The sequence below is a fragment of the Rhipicephalus microplus genome, unplaced genomic scaffold (assembly GCF_043290135.1).
Source record: "Rhipicephalus microplus isolate Deutch F79 unplaced genomic scaffold, USDA_Rmic scaffold_328, whole genome shotgun sequence".
NCBI classification, from domain to species: domain Eukaryota; kingdom Metazoa; phylum Arthropoda; class Arachnida; order Ixodida; family Ixodidae; genus Rhipicephalus; species Rhipicephalus microplus.
Window position 1 is genome coordinate 37,501 of NW_027464896.1, and position 12,500 is coordinate 50,000.

Below are 12,500 nucleotides of genomic sequence, written 5' to 3' on the forward strand. Positions count from 1 at the left end.
TGGCACTTTTTGGCTGAGCCTGGCTGGCGGCCCACTCACTCGATCGCCATGTCTGTTTGCCACAGTTTTCCCGGTGGTGCCGCACCCGGGCTCGCCCCGGCTGACGCAGTTTTCGCGCCGCCCCGGCTGACGCGGTTTCGTGCCGCCCCGGCAGACGCGGTTTTTTGCGCCGCCCCGGCTGACGCGGTTTTTTGCCGCCCCGGCTGACGCAGTTCGGACTTGGCACTTTTCGGCTGTGCCTGGCTGGCGGCCCACTCACTCGATCGCCATGTCTGTTTGCCACAGTTTTCCCGGTGGTGCCGCACCCGGGCTCGCCCCGGCAGACGCGTTTTTTTTTTTTTCTTTCGCCCCGGCTGACGCAGTTTTCGCGCCGCCCCGGCTGACGCGGTTTCGTGCCGCCCCGGCAGACGCGGTTTTTTGCGCCGCCCCGGCTGACGCGGTTTTTGCCGCCCCGGCTGACGCAGTTCGGACTTAGCACTTTTTGGCTGAGCCTGGCTGGTGGCCCACTCACTCGATCGCCATGTCTGTTAGCCACAGTTTTCCCGGTGGTGCCGCACCCGGGCTCGCCCCGGCTGACGCAGTTTTCGCGCCGCCCCGGCTGACGCGGTTTCGTGCCGCCCCGGCAGACGCGGTTTTCGCGCCGCCCCGGCTGACGCGGTTTTTGCCGCCCCGGCTGACGCAGTTCGGACTTAGCACTTTTCGGCTGTGCCTGGCTGGCGGCCCACTCACTCGATCGCCATGTCTGTTTGCCACAGTTTTCCCGGTGGTGCCGCACCCGGGCTCGCCCCGGCTGACGCAGTTTTCGCGCCGCCCCGGCTGACGCGGTTTCGTGCCGCCCCGGCAGACGCGGTTTTCGCGCCGCCCCGGCTGACGCGGTTTCGTGCCGCCCCGGCAGACGCGGTTTTTTGCCGCCCCAGCTGACGCAGTTCGGACTTAGCACTTTTTGGCTGAGCCTTGCTGGCGGCCCACTCACTCGATCGCCATGTCTGTTTGCCACAGTTTTCCCGGTGGTGCCGCACCCGGGCTCGCCCCGGCAGACGCGTTTTTTTTTTTCTTTCGCCCCGGCTGACGCAGTTTTCGCGCCGCCCCGGCAGACGCGGTTTTCGCGCCGCCCCGGCAGACGCGGTTTTTTGCGCCGCCCCGGCTGACGCGGTTTTTTGCCGCCCCGGCTGACGCAGTTCGGACTTGGCACTTTTTGGCTGAGCCTGGCTGGCGGCCCACTCACTCGATCGCCATGTCTGTTTGCCACAGTTTTCCCGGTGGTGCCGCACCCGGGCTCGCCCCGGCTGACGCAGTTTTCGCGCCGCCCCGGCTGACGCGGTTTCGTGCCGCCCCGGCAGACGCGGTTTTTTGCGCCGCCCCGGCTGACGCGGTTTTTTGCCGCCCCGGCTGACACGGTTCGGACTTTGCACTTTTCGGCTGTGCCTGGCTGGCGGCCCACTCACTCGATCGCCATGTCTGTTTGCCACAGTTTTCCCGGTGGTGCCGCACCCGGGCTCGCCCCGGCAGACGCGTTTTTTTTTTTTTTTTTCTTTCGCCCCGGCTGACGCAGTTTTCGCGCCGCCCCGGCTGACGCGGTTTCGTGCCGCCCCGGCAGACGCGGTTTTTTGCGCCGCCCCGGCTGACGTGGTTTTTGCCGCCCCGGCTGACGCAGTTCGGACTTTGCACTTTTTGGCTGAGCCTGGCTGGCGGCCCACTCACTCGATCGCCATGTCTGTTTGCCACAGTTTTCCCGGTGGTGCCGCACCCGGGCTCGCCCCGGCAGACGCGTTTTTTTTTTCCTTCGCCCCGGCAGACGTGGTTCCCCCCCCCCCCCTCCGTCTTTCTTTTTGTTTTTTTTTTCGCCGCGGCTGAAGTGGATTTTTCGGTGCCTCGACGCCCCGGTAGTCGCGGTTTTTCCGTTTCCGCACGGCCCCGGCTGACGCTGCTCGGTCACAGTCGCCTTTTGTGGTGATTGCAGACTTCTTGAGCGCGGGTGTTTTTTTTTTGTTGTTGTTGTTGTTTTATTACGCATTCGCTCCAGCAGACGCTGTTTAGACTTTTTGTTTCCTCTTTTATCCTGCGACGAGGTGACGAGGTTTATTCGGTGCCCCGCCGCCCCGGCTGAAGTGATTTTTCCTGTCCCGTGCCGCCCCGGCTGACGCGGTTGGGACTTCGCGTTTGTTCGGCCGCCACGGGTTTTGGCGCACTCGCTCGGTTGCTTGTTGTTGCCACTTGTTGCGAACCCAGGTTTCTTGAGCGAGCGCGGGCGTTTTTTCTTCCTTTCTTTCTTTGTTCTATGTGTTAGCGAATCGGCCTTTAATATCACACGAGGACTCACAACCAACAATTTTCAGTTTGAAGTGTAAAAAATCTGCAGGTGTTGACGTAACTGACTTGCCCCGTACCCTTGAGTACATCCATGAAGTTCTCGTAGTACTACTAAATCGCATTATTCCAAGTGGAGAAATTCCCATAAACTTGCAAACCTCTACACGAAAATCGGTGCGCGTGATAAAGTTGAAAATTATCGTCCGATATCAAATGTGCCTTCTATAACACAAATTCTAGGAAAAAAAAAAAAAAAAACACTTGTTCGCCGTTTTCTGCGCCGTGACTGGCAGCACTCCGGCGAAGCGAAACGGGGTCGATTCGAGCACGATATCGGCGTCTTTCGACGTGCTCGCCGGCGACCGTCGCACGAGTACGTCGCACGAGCGCGTCTGCCGGGGCGCCGTTTGCGAAGCCGACGCAAAAGTGGGAACCGCCGCTCGGATGATCGCCGCTTTCGGCAGAGTGAGTGTTGGCACTCCGGGGAAGCGAAACAGCGTGAATGCGCCCACGAAATCGGCGTATTTTGAAGTGCCCGCCGGCGACCGTCGCACGAGTACGGTAAACCGCGTCAGCCGGGGCGTAGTTCGGGACGCCGACGAAAAAGTGGGAAGCGCAACTCGGATCTTCGCCGTTTTTGCAGGAGTGAGTGGCGGCCCTCCTGCGAGACCAAGAAGCATCGATTCGTGCACGAATTCGGCGCCTTTCGACGTGATCGCCGGCGACCGTCGCTCGAGTAGGGCAAACCGCGTCTGCCGGGGCGGGCTTCGGGACGCCGATGCGAAAGTGGGAAACGCTGCTCGGATGTTCGCCGTTTTTGGCCGAGTGAGTGCTGGCACTCGGGCGAAGCCAAACGGGGCCGATTACGGCACGATATCGGCGTCTTTCGACGTGCCCGCCGGCGACCGTCGCACGAGTACGGTAAACCGCGTCAGCCCGGGCGGAGTTCGGGACGCCGATGCGAAAGTGGAGAACGCCGCTCGGATCTTCGCCGTTTTTGGAGGAGTGAGTGGCGGCACTCCGGAGAAGCCAAGGAGCGCCAATTAGCGCACGATATCGGCGTCTTTCGACGCGCTCGCCGGCGACCGTCGCACGAGTAGGGCAAACCGCGTCTGCCGGGGCGGGGTTTACGACGCCGACGCAAAAGTGGGAACCGCCGCTCGGATGTTGGCCGTTTTTGGCAGAGTGAGTGCTGGCACTCCGGCGACGCGAAAGAGCGCGAATGCGCCCACGAAAGTGGCGTATTTGGACGTGCGTGACGGCGACCGCTGCAGGAGTACGAAAAACCACGTCAGCCGGGGCGAGCGACACACGGCGGTCTGGGTGCTTATCGCTGCTATTATAGGGGCACCCCGGCAGACGCAGAAAAAAAAAAAAAAAATTTTCGACCTTCTTTTTTGCTGGTCGAGCTCGGGTAACCCAGGTCGCAATGGGAGCCGCGCACGAAAGCGGCGTCGCGAGACGCGTTCGCGGTCGCTAGTCGCACGAGCTCGGCAACCGCGTCAGCCGGCGCGGAGTTCGGGATGCCGACGGCTAAGTGGGTACCGCTGCTCGGATGTTCGCCGTTTTTGGCCGAGTGAGTGCTGGCACTCCGGTGAAGCCAAGGAGCGCCAATTCGTGCACGATATCGGCGTCTTTCGACGTGCCCGCCGGCCACCGCCGCACGAGTACGGCAAACCGCGTCTGCCGGGGCGGGGTTCGCGACGCGTACGCAATAGTGGGAACCGTCGCTCGGATGTTCGTCGTCTTTGGCCGAGCGAGTGCTGGCACTCCGGCGAAGCGAAACGGGGCCGATTCGGGCACGATATCGGCGTATTTCGACGTGCTCGCCGGCGACCGTCGCACGAGTACGGCAAAGCGCGTCTGCCGGGGCGAGGTTTGCGACGCCGACGAAAAAGTGGGAAGCGCCGCTCGGATCTTCGCCGTTTTTGCAGGAGTGAGTGGCGGCCCTCCTGCGAGACCAAGAAGCATCGACTCGCGCACGATATCGGTGTCTTTCGACGTGCCCGCCGGCCACCGCCGCACGAGTACGGCAAACCGCGTATGCCGGGGCGGGGTTGGCGACGCCGACGCAAAAGTGGGAACCGCCACTAGGATGTTCGCCGTTTTTGGCAGAGTGAGTGCTGGCACTCCGGCGAAGCGAAAGAGCGCGAATGCGCCCACGAAAGTGGCGTGTTTGGACGTGCTTGACGACGACCACCGCAGGAAAACGAAAAACCACGTCAGCCGGGGCGAGCGACCCATGGCGGTCTGGGTGCTTATCGCTGCTATTATAGGGGCACCCCGGCAGACGCAAAAAAAAAAAAAAATTTTTTTCGACATTCTTTTTTGCTCGTCGACCTCGGGTGACCCAGGTCGCAGTGGGAGCCGCGCACGAAAGCGGCGTCGCGAGACGGCTTCGCGGTCGCTAGTCGCACGAGCTCGGCAACCGCGTCTGCCGGGGCGGAGTTCGGGACGCCGACGGCTAAGTGGGAACCGCCGCTCGGATGTTCGCCGTTTGTGGCCGAGTGAGTGCTGGCACTCCGGCGAAGCCAAACGGGGCCGATTCCGGCACGATATCGGCGTCTTTCTACGTGCTCGCCGGCGACCGTCGCACGAGTACGGCAAAGTGCGTCTGCCGGGGCGGGGTTTGCGACGCGTACGCAATAGTGAGAACCGTCGCTCGGATGTTCGTCGTCTTTCGCCGAGCCAGTGCTGGCAATCCGGCGAAGCCGAACGGAGCCGATTCGGGCACGATATCGGCGTCTTTCCACGTGCTCGCCGGCGACCGTCGCACGAGTACGGTAAACCGCGTCAGCCGGGGCGGAGTTCGGGACGCCGATGCGAAAGTGGGAAGCGCCGCTCGGATCTTCGCCGTTTTTGGAGGAGTCAGTGGCGGCACTCCGGTGAAGCCAAGGTGCGCCAATTCGCGCACGATATCGGCGTCTTTCGACGTGCCCGCCGGCCACCGTCGCACGAGTACGGCAAACCTCGTCTGCCGGGGCGGGGTTTGCGACGCCGACGCAAAAGTGGGAACCGCCGCTCGGATGTTCGCCGTTTTTGGCAGAGTGAGTGCTGGCACTCCGGCGAAGCGAAAGAGCGCGAATGCGCCCACGAAAGTGGCGTGTTTGGACGTGCTTGACGACGACCACCGCAGGAAAACGAAAAACCACGTCAGCCGGGGCGAGCGACCCATGGCGGTCTGGGTGCTTATCGCTGCTATTATAGGGGCACCCCGGCAGACGCAAAAAAAAAAAAAAATTTTTTTCGACATTCTTTTTTGCTCGTCGACCTCGGGTGACCCAGGTCGCAGTGGGAGCCGCGCACGAAAGCGGCGTCGCGAGACGGCTTCGCGGTCGCTAGTCGCACGAGCTCGGCAACCGCGTCTGCCGGGGCGGAGTTCGGGACGCCGACGGCTAAGTGGGAACCGCCGCTCGGATGTTCGCCGTTTGTGGCCGAGTGAGTGCTGGCACTCCGGCGAAGCCAAACGGGGCCGATTCCGGCACGATATCGGCGTCTTTCTACGTGCTCGCCGGCGACCGTCGCACGAGTACGGCAAAGTGCGTCTGCCGGGGCGGGGTTTGCGACGCGTACGCAATAGTGAGAACCGTCGCTCGGATGTTCGTCGTCTTTCGCCGAGCCAGTGCTGGCACTCCGGCGAAGCCGAACGGAGCCGATTCGGGCACGATATCGGCGTCTTTCCACGTGCTCGCCGGCGACCGTCGCACGAGTACGGTAAACCGCGTCAGCCGGGGCGGAGTTCGGGACGCCGATGCGAAAGTGGGAAGCGCCGCTCGGATCTTCGCCGTTTTTGGAGGAGTCAGTGGCGGCACTCCGGTGAAGCCAAGGTGCGCCAATTCGCGCACGATATCGGCGTCTTTCGACGTGCCCGCCGGCCACCGTCGCACGAGTACGGCAAACCTCGTCTGCCGGGGCGGGGTTTGCGACGCCGACGCAAAAGTGGGAACCGCCGCTCGGATGTTCGCCGTTTTTGGCAGAGTGAGTGCTGGCACTCCGGCGAAGCGAAAGAGCGTGAATGCGCCCACGAAAGTAGCGTATTTGGACGTGCTTGACGGCGACCGCCGCAGGAGTACGAAAAACCACGTCAGCCGGGGCGAGCGACCCACGGCGGTCTGGGTGCTTATCGCTGCTATTATAGGGGCACCCCGGCAGACGCAGAAAGAAAAAAAAAATGGGGACATGGCGTGCGTCACCGTGCGGCTTCGCAGCGTTGCCGAAGTCGCCGAGCCCTTCGACTGAGCCGAACGGCGGACAGGGAACGTTGGTCGGCCGTTCTAACCTGTCGGTGCCACGCCGAGACGTCGTTAAGGAAAACCGCGTCGTGGGCCTCTACGACGCCGTCGAGTCGTTGTACGTTTGGTGTCCAGCGTGTCGGCGGCGAGTAGCGGACACGTCGTTCACGACTTCGGTCTTTCGCAGTCGACGCGAACTTGCGGAGAGTCGTGGTGCCTCACGTTTTCGGCAGAAACCGCGGCGGAATTTTCCCGTGCGTGCGCGCACGACCTCGGTGCTGTGCCGTCAGCGTAGTGTTGCACAAACTCGTGGCCTACCCAAGGTGCGGTACGTTTGCGGCCGTATCCTCGGTGGGAATTTCGTGAGTAGGGTCGCAAATTCTACGACCTCGGCGGGTTTGAGAGCGACGTAGACTTGTGGCACGCTCAACATGCCACACGTTTCGGGGCACACCCGCGGTGAAATTTTCTCGAGTACGCTCGTATTAGGGCCCAAGGAGGTCTGGGTACTTATCGCTGCTATTATGTGGGGGTTCTCGTGAGCGGCGTACGCGAAAGCGACCGGGTGTCTGATATGCGGCGGGCTTCGGCCTCGTCAAGCGTGTCCTCGGGTCTGCTCCAGGGGAATCCACGGCAGTCGTCTGCAGCCTCATCCGCTTGATGCGTTAGGGGCTGGTTGTCGGACGGTGCCGTTTTACCACGATATCGAGGTGTGTTCCGTGTCGTCCTCGGGCGATTCAGATGCGAAAGCGCCGAAGACGCGGGCGTGACCCGTCGTCTGGCGGCTTTGCAGTCTCGGCTCCGTTGCTAGTTCCGGCCGGTCCACCGACAGTGCAGCGGGCTTGGGCAACCCGCACGGCGCGACCGAGTCGATGCAACGAAAAAGAGCGAGCATGAACGTGCTTCTTGCCGCACGGCTCCCACTCGTCTTTCGGGAAGGTTGTGCCGTAGCGAGCTCGAACGCCGTCATCTCGGAGTGCAAAATAAGCGTGTTGGGGCGCCTGAAGGTGGCCTCCGCCGCACACAGACTGCGTCCGGCCCGCCGAGGGCGAGGACGGACGCGCAGTCGAACGATTACCTGGTTGATCCTGCCAGTAATCATATGCTTGTCTCAAAGATTAAGCCATGCATGTCTAAGTACATGCCGAAATAAGGCGAAACCGCGAATGGCTCATTAAATCAGTTATGGTTCCTTAGATCGTTTCTTCCTACTTGGATAACTGTGGCAATTCTAGAGCTAATACATGCAGTGAGCCTGGAGCCCTTTGGGTAACGGGTGCTTTTATTAGACCAAGATCGATCGGGTTTCGGCCCGTATTGTGTGGTGACTCTGGATAACTTTGTGCTGATCGCATGGCCACGAGCCGGCGACGTTTCTTTCAAGTGTCTGCCTTATCAACTTTCGATGGTAGGTTACTTGCTTACCATGGTTGTTACGGGTAACGGAGAATCAGGGTTCGATTCCGGAGAGGGAGCCTGAGAAACGGCTACCACATCCAAGGAAGGCAGCAGGCGCGCAAATTACCCACTCCCGGCACGGGGAGGTAGTGACGAAAAATAACAATACGGGACTCTTTTGAGGCCCCGTAATTGAAATGAGTACACTCTAAATCCTTTAACGAGGATCAATTGGAGGGCAAGTCTGGTGCCAGCAGCCGCGGTAATTCCAGCTCCAATAGCGTATACTAAAGCTGCTGCGGTTAAAAAGCTCGTAGTTGGATCTCAGTTCCAGACGAGTAGTGCATCTACCCGATGCGACGGCTCGGACTGAACATCATGCCGGTTCTTTCTTGGTGCACTTCATTGTGTGCCTCGAGATGGCCGGTGCTTTTACTTTGAAAAAATTAGAGTGCTCAACGCAGGCGAGTCGCCTGAATAAACTTGCATGGAATAATAGAACAAGACCTCGTTTCTGTTCTGTTGGTTTTTGGAATACGAGGTAATGATTAAGAGGGACGGACGGGGGCATTCGTATTGCGGCGCTAGAGGTGAAATTCTTGGACCGTCGCAAGACGAACTACTGCGAAAGCATTTGCCAAGAATGTTTTCATTGATCAAGAACGAAAGTCAGAGGTTCGAAGGCGATCAGATACCGCCCTAGTTCTGACCATAAACGATGCCAACCAGCGATCCGCCTGAGTTACTCAAATGACTCGGCGGGCAGCTTCCGGGAAACCAAAGTATTTGGGTTCCGGGGGAAGTATGGTTGCAAAGCTGAAACTTAAAGGAATTGACGGAAGGGCACCACCAGGAGTGGAGCCTGCGGCTTAATTTGACTCAACACGGGAAAACTTACCCGGCCCGGACACTGGGAGGATTGACAGATTGAGAGCTCTTTCTTGATTCGGTGGATGGTGGTGCATGGCCGTTCTTAGTTGGTGGAGCGATTTGTCTGGTTAATTCCGATAACGAACGAGACTCTAGCCTATTAAATAGGTGCGGGGTTCCCAGCACCTTACAACCTTCTTAGAGGGACAAGCGGCTCCTAGCCGCACGAAACAGAGCAATAACAGGTCTGTGATGCCCTTAGATGTCCGGGGCCGCACGCGCGCTACACTGAAGGAAGCAGCGTGTCTTTATCCCTGTCTGAAAAGACTGGGTAACCCGTGGAACTTCTTTCGTGATTGGGATAGGGGCTTGCAATTGTTCCCCTTGAACGAGGAATTCCCAGTAAGCGCGAGTCATAAGCTCGCGTTGATTACGTCCCTGCCCTTTGTACACACCGCCCGTCGCTACTACCGATTGAATGATTTAGTGAGGTCTTCGGACCGATGTCCGGCGCGGCCTTTCGGTTGCGCCGGTCTGTTGGAAAGATGACCAAACTTGATCATTTAGAGGAAGTAAAAGTCGTAACAAGGTTTCCGTAGGTGAACCTGCGGAAGGATCATTAACGGATTGTGAAGGGTGAGCGCCTCAGCTGCGTCTGCGCCCGACACTTTCTGCCGCTGACCCCGTTTGGACGCGGGGTCGGCTTTTCCCCACGGGGCTGCCTGAATGTGGAGCGGCACCCCGTGACAAATTGTTGCGCCCAGCGGACGCCAACACCGCGACCTTGGACGGTCGGCCAGGTGGCGGACGCGGGTACAAACGGCGCAACGCACTCATAGGTCGGCTTTCGACCCGCCACTGCACCGTGGCTCGAAGCGCTCGAAATGCGCGACCCGACCGCTGCGGGACCGCCTAGTACTGTAAACAGGAGCGGCGGAGCGCGAACGGCGAGTCGTGGTTACGTCGGTAGAAGGCGAGGCTGCGCGTTCCCGAAACGCCAGCCGAGTGCCCTCCCGACCGTTCGAGCGTGCAAGAACGAGACCCGACAATCGCGCGGCGACTGCCAAGTACGAGAGGAACGGCACAAGCGTCGGCGGTCGGTCAAGGAACTGGCGATGTGACGGGTCCGCTGTGCACCAGTGCATACCGTCCCGCCGTCCGCGGCAAGCGCCTCCGCGTCCTCGGGTGACGGAGGCTGCCGGTCGGTTCTTGCAGGCGAGGGATCTCGCTGGCACCGTTTCGCGTTGACGCGCGGCCGGTCATGGCACGGCGATGCGACGGCCGAGGTGCGCAGTACTCGATGGAGGAACCGCACGCTCCGATGACCGTCCCGCCCTCCGCGGCGTATGCGTACCGACCGTAATGGTTGCAGCAGCGCCGGCCGGCTTTTGAATTCGCCACACGAAACACGGTGCGAGATCGCGGTTAGGGGAGCGTCGACGTTGCCAGGCGTTTTGCTTGCTGCCGAGGGAAAGGCGGCACGGCCACGTCGCGCTCGTCGCGATTAGCGGGTCTGCGCGCTTTGGGAAGGTGCCGCAACGACTTGCCGAAAGAGGAAGCACGGAAGAACGAGGGACTTGGACGTCCCGACAATTGAACGCACTTGCGGCCAGGCCCTTGCTGGCTTCGTTCTTCCGCCTCGAGTAGGCTCGTACGCGGCTCCGGCGCCGAAAGTGGTCCTTGGCACCGACTTCGGTGGACGTGGGAAGTGCCGCGCAAGTACGGCGCGCCTGGCTCCACCTGTTGGCTAAAGTAGGCAGCCGGATCGGCATTTTGGTGTGCGGTGGCAAACCGTGGATGCGAAAAAAGCTTGTGCGATTTCGTGGAACAAAAAGCGGGGGTCCCCCTTTTTATGCGGAGGAGACCGACCCGCCCGCCGTGGTGAACCGCGACGCCACGGTAAAAACGGGAGAGGCTTGTCGATGGGACCGTGCATCCCGCGCTCCACGGAGGCCGGGAGGCGGCCGCCCGAGGAAATGTGTAGCCGTCGAGGCCCGCATCTGCGTGCACTCTTATCCAAATGGGTGTACCGCAGGCATTTTCTGGTTAGGCGGGCCAATGAGAGCGAGCACACAACGATACCTACGGGTCCGGCTTGGAGAACCGGCTTCGACGCCTCCCGAGTATTTATAGAGGGGTGGACCACGAAAGCACTCGCAAGTAGCGGAAGCGAAACGCCGTCCGAAACACACCGTTTGCTCGATTTGCGGCAGCCGAAAAAGGCGCGGCAGAGTTTTGGAGTCCAAGCGTGCGCTGAAAAGCGCCCTTCTTGGCCACTGTTTGGCCGAGTGCCAGAAACGTTTGGTTTTGACTGTACGGAATTGAACAAACACTTTTTCACGACTCTAAGCGGTGGATCACTCGGTTCTCGGGTCGATGAAGAACGCAGCCAGCTGCGAGACTTGGTGTGAATTGCAGGACACACTGAGCACTGATTCTTTGAACGCACATTGCGGCCTTGGGTCTTCCCTTGGCTTCGTCTGTCTGAGGGTCGGATCACATATCAAGAGAGCCTTCGGCGCACAAGGGAACGTGAGCCGTCGACTCGTTTTGACCGCGTCGGCAACACGGACAGCACGCTGAACACCTCACAGCGAGCGCCAACAGCGGCCACTCAAGGGCGAGACGGTGGCGACCGTCGTGCCAGAGCCCAACCGAAACGGGGGCGACCGACTGCATTGAGGATGTGACACCTCGTTGAGACCGCCGCAGGACTTCGAGTCGGAAGGAAGCCTGCAGGGAAAGTGCGGTCGAGGTTGCGTACTCCTCTCTGCGACCGGGCGCGCAAGAGCTGCGAGAGCCACGGACGCGCAACTTTAACGCACGGTAAACACGAGGAGCGAAAGCCGGCCAGCAAAGCTTCTCCAGCCGTGCGCAAAGTGCGCGAGATCGCAGCCTTGCGTTGCGCTTGTTGCCCTCGAAGTAAGCAGGGTGTCCCGTAGACCGGGCGCTCGAACACGCTGCGGGGCCGTGCCTCCTCCAGGCTTTGCCGCGCGAACAGGGAACGTTCGCGCGCAAAGCGCAGGGAGGTGAGGAGGCTGCGCCCGACGTTTGCGGTTCGCTGCGTACGCGGTTGATGCGGAGAGCACGGCGCGACGACTTGCCGCGAAGCGGAAAAAGTCTCCCGCACGAGTTGGCGAAACGTTGGCGAAGCTTAAGGCGTTCTCGTCGTAGTCCGCCGTCGGTCTAAGTGCTTCGCAGTTCCCGTCCCGTTCAAAAAACTGGGCCACTCCAGTTGGGGCGGGGGCGACGCTACACGAGACGATGCCTCTCGCCAGGCTGCGTGGCTGCCCTTGCGGCGGCGGCGACTGGCCTCGGCGGTGTTTGGGCTTTCGACACGGTCGTTTATCACGCAACTGCTCGGACGACGCACGCGCGCAGCGGAATGCCGCTTGCCAGCCTTGTGAAGATGTGACCCTGTACAGGGTTGCGGGCGCACTTGGTAGGGCGTCGTACTCGGTTCGCGATGGGTTTACGAACGTGTCCCGTCACTTCCACGTCACACCGGTTGTGCGCCGCACGCGTGCAGCGGGGAAGCCGATTGCCAGCCTTGTGAAGAAGTGGCCCTGTACAGGGTTGCGGGCGCACTTGGTAGGGCGAGCGCACGCGGTCGTGCAGGAAGTTGATGGAAGCGAATGTATCCGCTGTCGACCTCAGATCAGGCGAGACAACCCGCTGAATTTAAGCATA

The 12,500-nt window shown here is 60.7% G+C and overlaps 3 non-coding genes across 3 annotated transcripts in view; all 3 read left to right on the forward strand.

Moving 5' to 3' along the window:
- Positions 1 to 7,617: 7,617 nt before the first annotated feature.
- LOC142793747 (small subunit ribosomal RNA) lies at positions 7,618 to 9,432 on the forward strand. Its single transcript, XR_012891789.1, has one exon. It is a non-coding gene; the product is annotated as a small subunit ribosomal RNA (ribosomal RNA).
- A 1,719-nt stretch (positions 9,433 to 11,151) lies between these two features.
- On the forward strand, positions 11,152 to 11,304 carry LOC142793757 (5.8S ribosomal RNA). Its single transcript, XR_012891799.1, has one exon. It is a non-coding gene; the product is annotated as a 5.8S ribosomal RNA (ribosomal RNA).
- A 1,154-nt stretch (positions 11,305 to 12,458) lies between these two features.
- LOC142793756 (large subunit ribosomal RNA) overlaps positions 12,459 to 12,500 on the forward strand; it is a 4,027-nt gene continuing 3,985 nt past the window's right edge. The window contains exon 1 of the ribosomal RNA XR_012891798.1: positions 12,459 to 12,500. This exon is cut by the window's right edge and continues 3,985 nt beyond it. This is a non-coding gene — a ribosomal RNA (large subunit ribosomal RNA).